Source organism: Pinus tabuliformis, chromosome Q (assembly GCF_031772625.1).
Source record: "Pinus tabuliformis cultivar Carrire ecotype Pingquan chromosome Q, CPIR1, whole genome shotgun sequence".
Lineage (NCBI taxonomy): Eukaryota > Viridiplantae > Streptophyta > Pinopsida > Pinales > Pinaceae > Pinus > Pinus tabuliformis.
In genome coordinates this window covers 899,247,596-899,265,110 of record NC_142296.1, presented here as the reverse complement: position 1 = coordinate 899,265,110, position 17,515 = coordinate 899,247,596, and positions in this window count along the sequence as shown.

Here is a 17,515-nt window from a genome sequence, read left to right as displayed (position 1 = left end):
ACCTCATGTTGGTATCTTTCCAAGTATGGTGAATTGTGATGTATCCTTTCCCTCACCTGGTCCACGATTATCTGTGAGTCACCATAAGCTTTGAGATTTCTCACCTTCATATCAAGGGCCCTTTTCAAGCCCTGTAGCAAGCCTCTGTACTCTGCCATGTCATTGGTGCATGCAGACTCCAATCAGTTGGCCATTGAATGTTGGTTCCCTTGTGGGTCCATAAGAATGCTCCCAGCACCTGCACCTTCAAGGCAGTTAGAACCGTTAAAATAGAGTGTCCAAAAATTAAAGTCTAATGTTACATTAACTGAATTGCTTCCCACAAGACTAGTTTTATCATCTACTATATTACAAGGTGGTTCGTCAGCTGGACTACGCGGAGAGCTTCCAACCATGTGTTTGTTGCAATTCCTTCACTTGTTTCAGCATGGAATTTCCCAAAACAGGTTTCTGTGGCACAAATATTGAAACTGTAATTCCTAGGATAGGGTTGGTAAACATTACAGGTTCATTGGGACATTTAGCTTTGTCACCACATACTTCATGTATCTTTCACGATCAACTCTCAGCATATCAGCCTTTTCCCTCTGAGGCAATAAGAGATGGGACCAATCAGTTGAGGAATATCCATTCAGATTTGATGACTAGTCCCTACTGAGCAACATCCCATAAGCCTCGGGTATTTCGACTACCACTATGTCAACGACTTGTGTGTATTGTGGTTTAGCAGCCATCCGAATCAATACATATTTTAAATCCCCAATTACTTTCACATTTGTCTTGTCCAATTGCATAATTCGAGTCCTGTTTTCTCAGGTATAAGATACAGTCTTTTGGCAACAGTGTGAGGCATAATAGTGGATGAGGCACCGAAATCTACCAAGCAATTGTGCACGTCCATGTTGAGGATTTCGAATGTGATAAGGAAGGGTGGAGTCATGGATTTTGATTTCCTCCCTACCATGGCTGGGCTGACATCTTGGGAGTTTCGATTCATTTTTGATAGGGTGGCTTCCATGGCTGCTAGCTTTCGGGTGGAACTAGGAGTATTAACAGGTCCAGAGACCAACTTCTTGGGTTGGCTACTCGGAATGGTGGGAGATTTACAATTCCGTTCATTCATAACTTTCAGGAGCAGATCCCTTTGCTGCGTTAATTTTAGCAAATCGAAGTATGTTATATTAGCCCTAGATTTCTTAAGATCATCTACAATGTTGTAATCAATGTTATAAACAGGGTAGGGCAGAGTAAACATACCAGTTTTGATGTTCTTAGGTGGGATTTTACCATTCAGAGTTGCCTTCATTGCAATGGGAGCTGTGTTCTCTTTCTTTGGATGGTTTTCCACTGGGGTATTCTTGTACTGACCACTTGGTCTACTCTTCTCAACAGGAACTTTGGGAGCGGGTGCCTTCAGAGGGTGGACATCTTTCTTTGTTTGGTCAACAGGCTTCATCGCCCCTAGAAGTGGCCCTTTACTTCGTGTGTGGATTTCATTGGTGTGGATTTTTGCCATACAATCTTCTTCGTCATCGTCATTCTCATTTGTATGGAAATACCATAGTACATTGATATGAGATTCTTCATCCACAGGCTCTTCTACTTGATATTCTTCCTCATTTTCTTGTTCTGGTTCAAACACCACTATAGGTTCTTCTTTGTTAAGGAGCGACCCAATAAGAGCCAGCTCATCCATATTTAAGTCCCCTTCATTGGGTGGTGCAGGCAGCGCAAGTTGACCATGACCACCTTCTGTTTTCTTATGATAGAAAGGCTTGAAGGGATTTATGTTGTTATAGTCTCCTCCACTACCACTAATACTTTCTCCATGATTCCTTTTCATATCGATGCCTGTGTTTGTTAGTTTCTTAATGATCTGATGCAAACCTTCCACATCCGTGGTGTCCTTTTCTTTGGTTTCAGCCCCCTTGTTACCATTTCCATTATTCTTCTTGGATTATTGAGAGGCTTTCTTTTCTTCGGTTGTAGGGTGGCATGCTGTGAGACTGAGAATTTCATTCTCAACCTTTATTGCTTCATCAATAACACCTTGTAAGGTCTGTGCATTACTCCTCTTAACTCACATCGCAGTAGGAACAGGGAGAGCAGTGATGTAGAATTCCATGAGCACCTCCTTAGTAGGTCTAGCAGTGGTTGGGATTCTGTTGAACAGGGTGTTGAACTGGATGTTAAAATCCTTGACCTTTTCTTTGGTTTCCATTTTCAGATGAGATAATTCTAAAACTAAGGCCGCAGGGGTTTTGTCATCGCCATACTTATCTAAAAAGGCCTGCTGAAAGTTAGCCCACGAAGTGATTGATCCTGTTCTCAGGCTAAAGTACCATGTGGAAGTTGCGCCAATTAGGGTAAAAGGCAATATGCGACAAACTATATCTTCATCAGCTACCCCCAGCATGTGTACAACTAGGAAGAACGAGTTGATGTGGTTTTCAGCAGTGCTCCCCGCCCAGGGTCGAGTTTGGGCAGTACCTTTTTTGCATTCTTGGGTAAGGGATGCTGCTACCCAAGTATCGCCACGACATCCTAAGCGAGCCAGGGAGGCAGTGCTCCCGGAGGAGGTGGGGGAGGATAATTTGCACCTGGGGGAGGAGGAAGTAGAGTTTGATTCCCACTTGGAGGAGTAACGTTAGCCATATTGTGGATATGGAGATTCTGGTCGAGGGTCTCTTCGTTAGGATTTTCCAAATCAGGCCAGGGATTGCCTTCAAATGGGGGATGCTCGGGGATTTCTTCCCAAGGAGAGTTGATACTCCGTAAAGAATCAAGCACAATATCTTCAAGAGAAGGGGCTGCAGAGGTTTCTTCGTTTATGTGATAGACCCTTGGCTTTCTTTTTGATATCGGAGGTAATGACTGAAAGATAGGGAGCTGTGATAGGGAACGAGCATAAGCCTGAGTGAGTCTTTTGACTGGTTGTTCTTGAATGACAAGATACTCCCATAGTGTCTCTTCTTTGAGATAAGGCTTTTCCAAATGAGAGGAAGGGTGTTTTCGACCTTCACAATCCATGTATTAATCTTCTTGAATCCATGCGTGGCACTTATGGATGAAATCTTGAAAATCTTGGAGGGTAGTTCAAACCCTCCTTCTAGTGCCAATTTGTTGACATGGTGAATGTTCGCTATACCAACAAGGGGAACTAACCTGATCACAGGCCCCAATTAGGCTTGCTTTCATTTGGAATGGCTAGTTCCAACAGGTTTTAAGGGACCCCGTGAACTGTAATAGGTGTTGAAGGATTGCTTCTGAGAAGAAGAATTCAATTAAATCAATGAAATAAAATGACTAACCACTATATATTAAATCCTATCTACACTACTTCTAACTACTCTAGCCTAGTTCTAGCTATTCTAATCTATCCTGCAGGGGAAAAATTAAAGAGATTAAACACCATAAATAAATTCCAAGTCCAAAAGAATCAATCACTGAGTTCATAGATGAACAAGGCTGTATTATAGCTTGATTTCTATCAGATTACTCATACAGGAATACACATTCCTTTCCGCACAAATAACTAGCAACTGGTGTTTAATATGGTTTTGAATCAGAGATATCTCATAGGTTAACCATGTAATTGAATCATATTCAAAATAACAGGACTAATCATGAACATTATTCCATCAATATGCATAAACACAAATCACATTTACATTCATGCTAGTAACAACACCCTGCTTCAAAACATCTCAAAGCAAAGGAAAATAAAATAGAAACTAAAGGCTCCTCCTTAGACCAAACAGTCCTCCTTATTCACAATACATCAAACTATTCTTGTCCAGCCAAAAAGCCTCTTCTCCTCTGCGGAGGTAATACTTATGCAAAAGCCCTTGACTCTAGGTCTACCCCCACCTCTTCATCTTCCCCACTGTTTTCAATATTCAAATCGAATATACAGAGATAAGACTGTCAGCGTAACCAATGACGCGTAGAAAGCCTATCTGCTGGAGCGATTCGTTTCCTTAGGAAGTGAACATATGTTGGCAAAAGGGGTGACTGTGTGTGGCCTTCCCATGATGAAAACTGGGACAACTTTGCTTTCAGAATGTATAGGCGACGCGTGGGGTTCCGACTCGAAACGCTTGAGGCTAGACCTTTAAACACAAAGCTTCTGCATACATGGCTCTTCGAATCCCCTCTCGTGTCCTTTACTTCTCACCTGCAGAGATAGCTATCATTAGCTTCATGATTGTGAACAATATAACAAAGATATTCACATAGAACACAAACGATGCCTTCATTAACTTTTATAAACTACGAGAACAAGTGTGAAAAGGATTTACGCATAGAACACAGTCAACACATAGTTTCCCATTCAATCCATAGGCTTGGCATGATTTTTGAGGGCTTATTTTAAATCACAATCCGCTATCGGCCCCTCGACGGGTCGCAGTACCCATGCCTTCCACTTCCCCAATGCGAAATTACATCATTGGGACTCCACAGGCCCGCCTTTTACCCTGAAGACTCGATCCCTTTGTTATTTCGTAAAATTTTGAAAACATGGGAAAACAAAGAAAATCCTTCCCCGATCACTCTGGCTGAACCTCAAATTTTATATATCGGGGCTTATAGATATAGTTAGGTCCGACATATCACATATCGAAATATGCACAAGCCTGGGGCTTCACCGATTGCGATATGCGACAGGGTTTCAGACCCGAAAATATATATACCAGATTTGATAGGCTTGACAGGTCTGTAACAACAGGCTTGCCTTTGAAAACCGAGACTTCAATGTTTTTCGAAAAACAAAGGAATATATGGGGAAATCCATGTATGGCCATAAGGTCAGACTTGAAATGCTATACACTCCAGTTCATAATAATCGACGTGTTTGGGGTATAACAGTATGCCTTATATGCAGGCCTTGGGCCTTGTCGATTGCGATATGTGATTGGGAGGGTGGACCCGATAGAATATATATCGTGGCTAACATGGCCATTGAGTATGGAAGACATATGCGCCCTTTATATGTATGGTTTTGGGGCTTGGATGATAGTGATTTGCGATGGGGCTTCAGACCCGAAATATATGCATTTGGGTTAATAAAACTTGTCGGGTCTGGAAGCCATAAATGCGTTGTGTTGATTGCGATTGGCCACAAAAGGGTTTATGCGTGTTTTGTGAAGCATTTTTGTTGTAAGGAATTATGATGGAAAATGAAGCAATAGAGGGTTTTGTGAGTTAAATAAATCCTGATGAACATAGGAGTGAAGGGCTTAAACGAGGTTGTATGCGAGGGATTTATTAAGGGGTTTAAACCATTTGTGAAAACTTCTCGGGGACCCATACAAAATTGTTGCCAAGGTAAGTTTTGATAGGGTGGTGGTTGTGGCCACAACACTGATTAAATGTGTGTTGTTCTTGTTTTTAACGATAATTACTTCTATGTGAACTAATTCGCTAGTTGATTAACGATGCTTTCATATATATATATTCCTATGTGTATTTATTAGATTAGTACTATTACTTTTCTCTTAAAAGCTCACTTTCATTTCCCTCTAGTGAAATAACCTTGATACATTATGCAACTAAACATTCTGCAAGGCATACTCAGTTGTTCATTCAAAAGTACATGTACATTACTCTCTTGTGCTAACTATTGTAGCCAAGGAAAAAATCCAAGAAAAGTAGTAGCTAGGCCTTATTTTCAGAAGGGAAACTACACCAAACAATGAAAACTATAATTGGGAATTCACATCGGGGATACCCATTTTCCTGTTGGTAGGTTCCATCACCATCAACATTGTGGTGCTAGAAGGAAGGAAAATACCTTTTTATGGATGATAACATACCACATATTAACAAGAAAATTCCATGCACCCATTTTCACTCTAAATAATACTCCTGAAAAAGAGGAAAATTATCATCCTAGTCTAGGATAAGCTTTCAAAGTTACTTATGATTAACTCTAGATGATCTGACCTATTACTCGTCAGTTTCTGAGATCTCTTGGTTTACTCCATGTTGCTTCCATTCTACATCATAAGCCCGTAAAGAAATAAAGAACTCCCAATAGTGTATTTGTTTCTTCGATGGAAGATTTTGTTATCACAACCCTTGAAGAGTTGGTTGATCCTATAGAAAGAATAAATCACCAAGGGGAACTTGCATCTGTTGAGGAGAATTTAGATAGTGAAGGGGAGGATTTTCTGTTTTATGATGAGTAGCATCCCGATTATAATGAATATTTTAACGGTAAAGGAGAAGCCTATTTATACTCAAAAGAAGAGGAGGAGGGAGGGGAAGAAAACATGGATGATGTAGACTTAGACAGGATGGCCCAAGGGCCACTCGCTTTTTCAGATTATCTTCACAAGATGCCAAAACGTTGAAGAAGCTACTGTCAAAGTCCAATGCTGATAAGAAGACCAAAGTAGAAGATCATATTGACAATTTCTACATGCATTTACAAATGCTTAAGGAAAATTTTGACGACGTTGCATGTAGACTCTTTTTGTACACTTTAGAAGGTAGAGCGTTAATATGGTATCATAGCCTTCTGACCAATTCAATCCGTAGCTGGAGGGAGTTTAAGAAGTTGTCATTGGAATTTTTTTTTAATGATATGATTCCTGCCATGTTATTGAAAGATCTCGGGAACCTGAAAATGGGGGAAAAAGAAAGAGTCAAATATTTCAACCAAATATTTACTCATTTTTTGAACAAGTTCCCCGTAGATGTGCAACCACATGATGACATTACGAAAGATTATTATACAACTGCCTTGCCAACTAACATTTCTGTGTTTGTCAATAGAGATACAAATGATACTTTGGCTTTAATTTTGCAGAAGCTATTGTTGTTCAGAAGGATCTGCATTCTATTGGAGTCATTGAAGAGATTGACGATCCTAAGGACTCCAAGAAAACTAGTAGGAAAATGCAAGCCTCTTCCACCAAAATAGGGAGAAATATTTTTTTGATATGGAAAGCTTGACCAAGTCTTTGAAGTTACTCATGAATCAAGTATCTGAATTAAAAAGGAGGTAAACCTAGGAAATCACCATCAACAATTTCTCTAAGTTTCATTTCGTTTAAAAATAACAATAACTCTCAACCGACTAAATTTGCTCAAAATTATAACACCGTGTTCAATGTTGAAAGTTTGTGCATGGAAAATTTTTGTACTTGCCACCAAGAGAAGCATTCAGAAAAAACATGCCCGCAGTGGAATCATAATATGAACACAATGATAACTAATCTGGTTGACACCTTGTTAGCGGAAGAACAACATGACTATAATGAAGAATCGAATGAACCTACCACGACTAAATAAAGTCCAGTTGTTGGATACTTAGTTAATGCATTCCACGCCATATATAATGATGAAAAGTAGAGTGTTGATGAACCATTAGCTAGTGAAGCTCTTCCTCAACAAGAAATTGGTAATTATAATTTGAGGAGAAAAGCACCTGTCTCTGAGGAAGAGCTCAAGAAGAATTTGTTGAGAGGTATTCTACCACCTTCTTACTCAGCTCAAAATTCAAAAAATAATTCTGGAATTTCTCCACTTTCTAAGAACATTTCTGGCAATAGCAAGAACAAGTCCAACACTCCTGAAGCTTCAGATAAAGCTACACCACCTGATACATCAACACAACCCATTAAGAATGAAGGTATTGATTACAAGAATGTTGATGATATGAAAATAGCTTGGACCAATATTTCAATAGTTGACCTCACAAAGATAACGGGACAATGAAAACTGATTATCTAGGCACTCTCATTGCACTCTTTGGCATGTAAGGAAGTTTATGCTTCTCAGATAATGTCTAGTAACTCTTGCGATATCATTGTATCTATAGTTAATGTTGTCAATTTGAATTCTCACACTCTTTGCCCTCCATTTCTATTAACTTTTGAAATTTTAAATTATAATGTCCATAGTTGTTTGGTTGATTCCAGTGCATATGCAAATGTTATGCCATTATCAGTGGCTAAAAAAATTAACACTAAATGGGATAAGGCTGATGCACGAATGATAGAGTTGGACAAAACATTTTTCCAAACCATTGGTGAACTCAAAAATGTTATAATTAATTTGTCAGTAGACCATAGAGTTCACCAGTACATAAACATTATGACTGTGAACATTCCCGAAGCCTATGGTTTGGTTTACCGGTTGAGCAAATATTGGTCCAACAAGCTACAAGGGTACTTTTCAACTGACTGGACATATTTATGGCTTCTATAAGGGAATAAATAACTATATTCGAGTAGAAAGTGAGCCTTATATGAAACATACGTGACACAAGTTGAGGGATATAATGATGACCTACCAGGTCTATACTCCACAGTTGGTAGTCTTAAGATTCAAATGCTACACTACAAGTCTTAAAAAAGAGACTTTAACCCTTCCCATCTCTCATTGATTCATTAAACTTCCCTCATATCAGTATACCTAAAAAAGGAAGGATTGGTTTTCAGAGTTTTACGCTATACGAAATACTTGAGTGTGATTAAGAGAACACATGAGTATGTCGACTCCCTAATGCTCAAACTTCTATCTCAAAATATTTTTTTAACCAAGCCCGACGCTTCTGTTCCTAGTTGGTGCGACCCTTCTGTCACCTAGTGTGACCCGTTTGTCTCAAGCATGATCCACAGCACGACCCATCTGCTCCTGCGCGACCTTTCCGTTTTCTGGCGTGACCCTTTTGTCTCAGGCATGACCCATCTATTTAATGACGCAATATTGGTGTAGGCCAAAGAGAAATCTTATAGAACACCCCAAAAATAATCTTGCACCGATGCTTGCGAAAAAAAATGTCACATGACCAAGCTTAGAACCAAGGGCGCGGATCTCGGTCTCAACCTTTTTATACCATGACCACTTGCGCTCTCATCAAAAAACCTGAAACAAAATACCGTGATAGAGAATTTAGTTCACAAAAATTGCTTGGAAAAGTGTGAGTCTTTGGCCATCAATAACACATTGGCTTCAGGCCAAAATCTCGGGCATTTCTTTTGGGCTCCAGTGAATCTATTCCAAGAATCTAATCTAGAAATAAATGAGAATTTTCCCTCCGTCAGTTAACGATCTCACGTGAATTTACCTATGAAGGGATTATCTAGAAATTTAGGAACACTTAAGCAAGTTCAAAGGCTAGAAAACATGATTGAATCATTTATTGGTTTACACAGGGAGACTTTAACTGTTATGAAACCAACTCACAAAAAGATAGAAAAGATAGATCAACGCCTCAGAAATAAGCCTCTTCAAGGGGGAAACCCACTTTACATTACAAAAATGAACAATTCTTGGATGATACAAATGACAAGACCTCCTTCCTATATATAGGAGTCTAAGGGGTCATAATATAATCAGATCCGACATAACAACAAAAATGTAAGGGCACAATAATAACAATAGTGGGCTTCTATGGGGCACAATAATAACAATATGGGGACTACATGGGCACAACAATATAATAAGGGGTTTGTACTTGTTATCACCCCAAGAAACTCTCCTAGGTTGTATATTAGAGATACTCGGGAACATTACAAACTCAACAAAAATGTTGGAAAATGGTGGATGAATGAAAGAAATGCTGCATATTCAAGCCAGATAACCACTTCTACTGTGCTTGACCCCAGACATGGGTGAACACCCCCAGACTACAAGGCTTTAGACCACCAATTACTCACAGTTTGAGGATAAGGTGATAATGGAGAAGACTGACCACACTAGCAGATGCACAGGACCCTGTGATGGCCGGCTGCAACCAGTTAAAAGGTCTGTAAATCTGTTTTCTAATACACAGACAGGATGACAACTCTCTGGCATTAAAACAACAGAAACCTACATACAAATTCAATGATACATGCTAAAAACTAACACAGAGGTGGGATGACAGCCCCTCTAATGTTAAACATTAACAACACATGAATAAATGCAAAACAAGCACAACCTGGAACAAGAAGAAGAAGTGGAAAGTGAGCAATTAATAACAAAGGAAGCTTGCATTAGCTGAAAATGAAGACCAGAAAATGCAGGTATCACCACAGTTACAATCTCTAGAAGTTGAACCTTACAGCAAAATAACACTCATCCAACACTCATCAACCTATTACATTGTGTTTCTGGGCACATATAGAATATGTTTACAAAATTTCTCTGCTAGGCTAAGCATGGAGGTTGCTTAATGGACCACCAACCACATTTACATTCAGATATGGGTTGCTGCTGCAATTTGAATGTTTTAATGAATGATTTAGACATTCTCTGGCGTTCTGTGGTCCTTCTCGGGCAGATGCAGTAAAATATGAATGAAACCATAACCTTTGACTGCTTTTAACTGCTCAAGGCAGTCCTATTTGTCCTCGGCCATGTTGCTGATTAATTGCAGTTGTTGAGGCCTTAACTGTGCAGGTACAGGGTGGCTGATGGCTTCGTCCTTCCTCGGGCAGCAGAAAGCAGTCGGGAGTTAAGGTTTCATGGCAGAAGAAGGAACAGGTCGGGACAGAATCTCAATCGTTGGATTAAACAATCGGACGATGGAGATCGCATTAGAAAGAGGTATCGGGAGACTTATGCGTGGGAGAAATAAGGGCAGTCGGATCAATAAAATCAATGGCGAAGATCAATTTACGCGGGCTATCGGAGGTCAACGGGATCTGGAGAACGAGGGCCGTCGGATCATAGGCGGGGATGATCAGACGACCATCACACGAGGAAGAAGCGCAATGGATAACGCACAGGAGAATGGCGGTATGGCGGGCGGGCGGTTTCCCCGCACCGCTTATCGGGCAACAGTGGTTTACATATAGGGTGGAGTGACGTAATCAAACAGTGACACGTGGCTGTAGGGTCTGGCAGGAAACCACCTTCCCGCGAGCTATCGTGTGCGCAGCTTGCGGGGAGAAGACTAGCGAACACCATTGGATGATGAGGTGGGCGCGATCAGACGATCAAGGTACTAAACTTGCTCCGGGTTGATGTGACAGGTGAAAAGACGTGGAAAAGGCGCGAAAGGGTTAGAAAAGGTTATGTTCTTATTTTATATGCATAATTATATGAATAACATCAAATGGGCTTTAAAATTAAGCGAAACAAAGGATTTAACCGAATAAAGGGCTTTACATGGGCTTTATAGTTATTTGAACAAAATCGCGCGGGGGAAGTTAGGAAATATGAGCAGGGTGAAAGGGAAATGCGAATAATGGTGTGAGGACACATTATCAGGGTTTAAAACAAAAATGAAAGAGATTTATGGATAAAGCAGATATAACAGGGATTATGGGAGTGTAAAAGAAATGGAGGAAGGAAGAAAAGACCGCTGCCAGTACCTGAATTTGCCCTTTAAGCAGTGAAAATGTAGCAGAGCTAACATTGGCTCCTTCTGGGGATGAGATCCTCCCTGTGAGGTCTCAAGAACTGCAGACCAATGCCTTCATACAAAATCAACTTTAAATATATTGCCTAGTATCCATTGGGCATGGAGTCAAACCAAGTCTATACTAAAAACTGAACAGGAAACTGTTTACAATCATTAAAGCCTGAAAACTCAAAACTTCAAAAACTGCCCATCTGCTGGGCCATCAAAATTGCTGCCTGTCATATGGTTCATCATATATCAGCAAGACAGGATTTATTTGATCCTCCACCTCATACAATTTAGGATATTTGAGCTTGATAGGCAGATATGGATCAATTTTCATTTTCCTTCTGTATATTTTCCTCCTCGGATGTTCTTCATGGGAAAACTTGTACACCTGCTGGATAACCACTGTTGCTACGTACATGTCTGTGTCTTCTTTGGCCTGCACAATAAATATGAATGGTGTAACAACTTTTTCATGTGTAGAAGACACAAAGACCTCATCTGCTTCTGAATTTTGTTTGAATAATCCTCATCCAAGGAGGAGTCCCACAACTGTACACCCTCTTCCTTCGTTATCTGATAAGCTGCCCTTTCATTCTGTGTGGAGGCCACCTAAGCAAGTTTCAAAATATCAAGACTGAGATGATCAGCTTTAGCCTTGAGCATTAAATTATGTTCTGTCTCAGTGTTCAAGGGGCAACTGTGAGGATTGTCACTTGAGCAGACATAGGGACAAAAGATGATGGGGAGCTTTCTTCTCCCTCTTTGATCACTGGACCAGGGAAGATAGTAGGCTGGCTAACTTGTAGATCTGCATAATCATGGGAAGATGGGCATGCTTCAATCTCAGATTCTTGGAGGATGAAGGTGCCTTCTGCTGATTGCTGCTGCTGATAAGCTTGTTGTTCTGCAGGCACAACAAACTGACAAGTAGTGCCTCTTGATAATGCTTCTTCATATGCAGCTCTGGTTAGGAAAGGTGCACCTTCCAAAACATGGACCTCCTCCTCATGTTGCACCTCTTCCATGACTATATTCTGTAGAAGGGGCCTCACCCCTTGATCTTCGTTTGCATCTCTGTTTCTCTGCAAAATCTGCAACTGCTCTTATGTTTCTCTATATGGATTTGGAGTTGAAAAAGAAAAGTCACAAGGAGCTCCTGCTTCCTCAGAATGCTGCTCAACCTCTAATCTGGAAACTGCAGAGGCTAATGCCTCTATCATCCTGGCTAATTCATCGATTTCAGTATCATAGGATGATAGGGATTCACCTCCCTGTCTTCTATTTTCATCATCACCTTCGAGACTTTCTGCACCAATGATGTTTGCTTCTACTTCAAAGGCTGCAACTTGCATATCAGCCAAAGAAGTGCATCTTCTTTCTCTTAACAGCAGGAAGAACTGAGAATCGAAGGGATTAGCATAAGTTATCATGGCAGAAGCAGGGGTGGGTCTTATTTCAGCTGGCATTCTGCTGTACATATGATTAAATCTGATATTGAAATCAGACAGCAACTCACCAACTTCTCTCTGCAAGTTCCCAAATTCATCATGAAAAAAGAGTAGATCTTTATTATTCCCCCAGTGCTTTAAAAATACATTATCTAAAGCCTCAATATCTGCAATAGACCTAGGGGTAATTCTCTAAACCATTTTCTAGCCTCCACATCTAGGCTTTGAAAAAAAACCCTCATCCAAACATCCTCCTCATTGATATCCAAGTTATCAGCATAGCTATAAAAGGACTCAAGGTGCTCTTCAACTGATATTTCTTCTGAACTAGTAAACTTTGGCATGAATTCTTGATAGTCTCCTGCAGGCATGGCATTCAAAGGGGTAGGCAAGACTAAAGGTCCATACCTAGCAGCAACTATCTGTTCTATCTTTGTAGGGGCTTGCTGGCCCGCCATAATTGAGGTATTCGAAAGGGATACTGGTGGACTGAGTGGAATGAATCAATGAAAAGAATGACAGAAATAGAGGAATATGATGGACAACATGGATGCTTCTTTCAACTGAGGTCTGAAAAGGAAATTAATGACTAAGGAGCTGTATGAATCTCTGAAGGTATTTCTACACTAGTAGAGATACATAAAAAATTCAAGGTTTACCTGATCCTGATGCTCCTTTCTGCAATATTTTCATCTGCTTAACGGTCTTCTCAGAATCATGCACTGGTTCAGGTGATGATTTCTAAGGATTTCTATGAGCATGCTTCACCAACTGCGTTAGAACTGCAATGTGGAGTCGCCAAATTATGGTCTTCCTCCAATGGAGTCGCCAGATAGATGATTACAACCAAAATATGTGTTCAAACCTTGCCTATCATCAAAGATTGAAGCTGTGTCGTTCTCCCAGGGAAGTTGAGCTTCGATTCTCCTCTCCCCGGCAACGGCGCCAATTAATGTTATCACCCCAAGAAACTCTCCTAGGTTGTATATCAGAGATGCTCGGGAACATTACAAACTCAACAAAAATGTTGGAAAATGGTGGATGAATGAAAGAAATGTTGCATATTCAAGCCAGATAACCACTTCTACTGTGCTTGACCCCAGACATGGGTGAACACCCCCAGACTACAAGGCTTTAGACCACCAATTACTCACAGTTTGAGGATAAAGTGATAATGGAGAAGACTGACCACACCAGCAGATGCACAGGACCCTGTGATGGCCGGCTGCAACCAGTTAAAGGTCTGTAAATTTGTTTTCTAATACACAGACAGGATGACAGCTCTCTGGCATTAAAAAAATAGAAACCTACATACAAATTCAATGATACATGCTAAAACCTAACACAGAGGGGGGATGACAGCCCCTCTAATGCTTAACAACACATGAATAAATGCAAAATAGGCACAGCCTGGAACAAGAAGAAGAAATGGACAGTGAGAAATTAACAGCAAAAGAAGCTTGCATTAGTTGAAAATGAAGACTAGACGCTGCAGGTATCACAGCAGTTACAATCTCCAGAAGTTGAACCTTACAGAAAAATAACACTCATCCAACACTCATCAACCTATTACATTGTGTTTCTGGGTATATATAGAATCTGTTTACAAAATTGCTCTGCTAGGCTAAGCGTGGAGGTGTCTTAATGGACCACCAACCACATTTACATTCAGATATGGGTCGCTGCTGCAATTTGAATGTTTTAATGAATTATTTAGACATTCTCTGGCATTTTGTGGTCCTTCTCGGGCAGATGCAGTAAAATATGAATGAAACCATAACCTTTGACTGCTTTTAAATGCTTGAGGTAGGCTTATTTGTCCTTGGCCATGTTGCTGATTAATTGCAGTTGTTGAGGCCTTAACTGTGCAGGTACAGGGTGGCTGATGGCTTCGTCCTTCCTCGGGCAGAAGAAAGCAGTCGGGAGCTAAGGTTTCATGGCGGAAGAAGGAATAGGCCGGGACAGAATCTCAACCATTGGATTAAACAATCGGACGACGGAGATCGCGTTAGAAAGAGGTATCAGGAGACTTATGCACGGGAGCAATAAGGGCCGTCGGATCAATAAAATCAACGGCGAAGATCAATTTATGCGGGCTATCAGAGGTCAACAGGATCTGGAGAACGGGGGTCGTCGGATCATAGGTGGGGATGATCGGACGACCATCGCATGAGGAAGAAGCGCAATGGATAACGCGCGGGAGAATGGAGGTATGGTGAGCGGGCGGGGTCCCCGCACCGCTTATCGGGCAACAGTGGTTTATGTACAGGGTGGAGTGACACAATCAAACAACGACATGTGGCTATAGGGTCCAACGGGAAACCGCCTTCCCCGCGAGCTATTGCGTGCGCAACTTGCAGGGAGAAGACTAGCGAACACCGTTGGATGATGAGGTGGGCGTGATCGGATGGTCAAGGTACTAAACTTGCTCCGGGTTGATGTGACAGGTGAAAAGACGTGGAAAAGGCGCGAAAGGGTTAGAAAAGGTTATGTTCTTATTGTATATGCACGGTTATATGAATAACATCAAATGGGCTTTAAAATTAAGCGAAACAAAGGATTTAACTGAATAAAGGGCTTTACACGGGCTTTATAGTTATTTAAACAAAATCACACAGGAGAAGTTAGGAAATACGAGCGGGGTGAAAGGGAAAGGCGAATAATGGTGTGAGGACACATTATCGGGGTTTAAAACAAAAATGAAAGAGATTTATGGATAAAGCAGATATAACAGGGATTATGGGAGTGTAAAAGAAATGGAGGAGGAAGGAAGAAAAGACCACTGCCAGTACCTGAATTTTCCCTTTAAGCAGTGAAAATGTAGTAGAGCTAACAATACTAATAACAAAAAGGGGTTACACTAGTAGTAATGGGACCTAACATGCCCCTCTCCTTCAAAAAGTGTTGTCCTCAATGCTTGAGTAGTTCTGGATGCTTTTGTATAAAATTCTTGTCCTACCATCTAGAATCTTCAGCAGGTAAGTTCTTCCTCTTGATGAGATACTATGAAATTGATCGATTTCGTAGCTATCGAGTTCTTGTTTCTGTGACTGATCCAGGTTCCAATATGATTTTTCCTTCCTTGTCAAGTTCTGGAAATATTATTTGAACTCAGATCTTCTACAACTTTTGAATGAGTGGCCACACTTCTTCGTCATTCTTCCATTCATCCCTTACTTCTTTTATCCAACTTGGTTGGATAATAGAAATAACACAAAACAATGCTTCCACATCCTCTTCCTTTCTTGAGAGTGCATTTGCCACAACCTTTTGCTTCCCTTTTTTGTAGATGATTTCAAAGTCATAATTGTAACCCATTTTTGTTGCTCTTCAGAGGATAATCTTTGTTCTAAAAAGTATTTAAGATTATCATGATTCGTTTTTACCTTGAAGTGTCTTCCCATTAGGTAGGGTCACCATTTCTTAAGTGCATGTAGTATTGCCAACATTTCCTTCTCATAAATAGCTTTGTGTAGATACTTTACTTTGATTGGACGACTTTCAAAAGCAAGGGGTCTTTCATCTTGCATTAAAACAACACCAATTCCATTTCTTGAAGCATCACATTCCACAATAAAGGTTTTTGCGAAGTTTGACGTAGCTAATATTGGTGCTTGGCACATTGCCTCTTTAAGATGTTCGAAGGCCTTTGTTGCTTCTGGAATCCATGAAAATGCATCTTTCTTCAATAATGTCGTTAGAGGTTCTGCTATTCTCCCATAATTATTAACAAACTTGTGATAATACCCTGTCAACCCGAGAAATCCTCGCAGATGATTTATGGATGTGGGGATTTTCCATTCTTTAATGGCTTTAATTTTGCTAGGGTCTACCTTAACACCTTCATGAGATACAATATGACCCAGATACTACACCTCTGTACTCCAAAAAAACATTTGGAGCTTTTTGCATATAATTGTTTCTCCTCTAATAGTTTGAGCACCCTGTCAACATGTTGAACATGATCCTTCCAAGACTTGCTATAGATTAGTATATCATCAAAAAATACTAACACAAATTTTCTAAGGAAGGTTTTGAAAATGGAATTCATCAAACCTTGACATGTAGAAGGTGCATTGGTAAGGCCAAAAGGCATGACCAAAAATTCATAATGACCCTCATGAGTTCTAAATGTTGTTTTCGGAATGTCTTCAGTCTTCATTATGATTTGATGATATCCTCAACGAAGATCCAAATTGGTGAAGTAAATTGGTCCATGAAATTCATCCAATAATTCATCAATGACAAGAATGGGAAATCTATCTTTAATAGTGAGCTTGTTGAGCTCCTTATAATCCAGACACATGTGCCATGATCCATCCTTCTTGTGCACCAATACTATTGGAGCAGAGAAATAACTCTGACTAGGTTGAATTATACCAACCTCTAGCATTTTTGCAACCATACGTTCAATTTCACTCTTTTGGGCATAGGGATTTCTGTACGGCCTAATGTTTGGAGGAACACTTCTTGGAATCAAATGAATAGCATGATCATGATCATGAATAGTTGGGAGGCCTTTGGGAGTATCAAATACCTTGGAATGACTGTCCAAGTATTTTTGGAGATATGGAGAAATAGATGATTTTGATGTGGGAACCTCTAGCGAACATAATTGTGCAATTGCACCTCGTTGTTCCTTATTTAGAAGCTTTGTCATACTTTTAGAGCTGATTATCTTTCCCGGTTTCCCTACAATACCCCTTAATTCAACCTC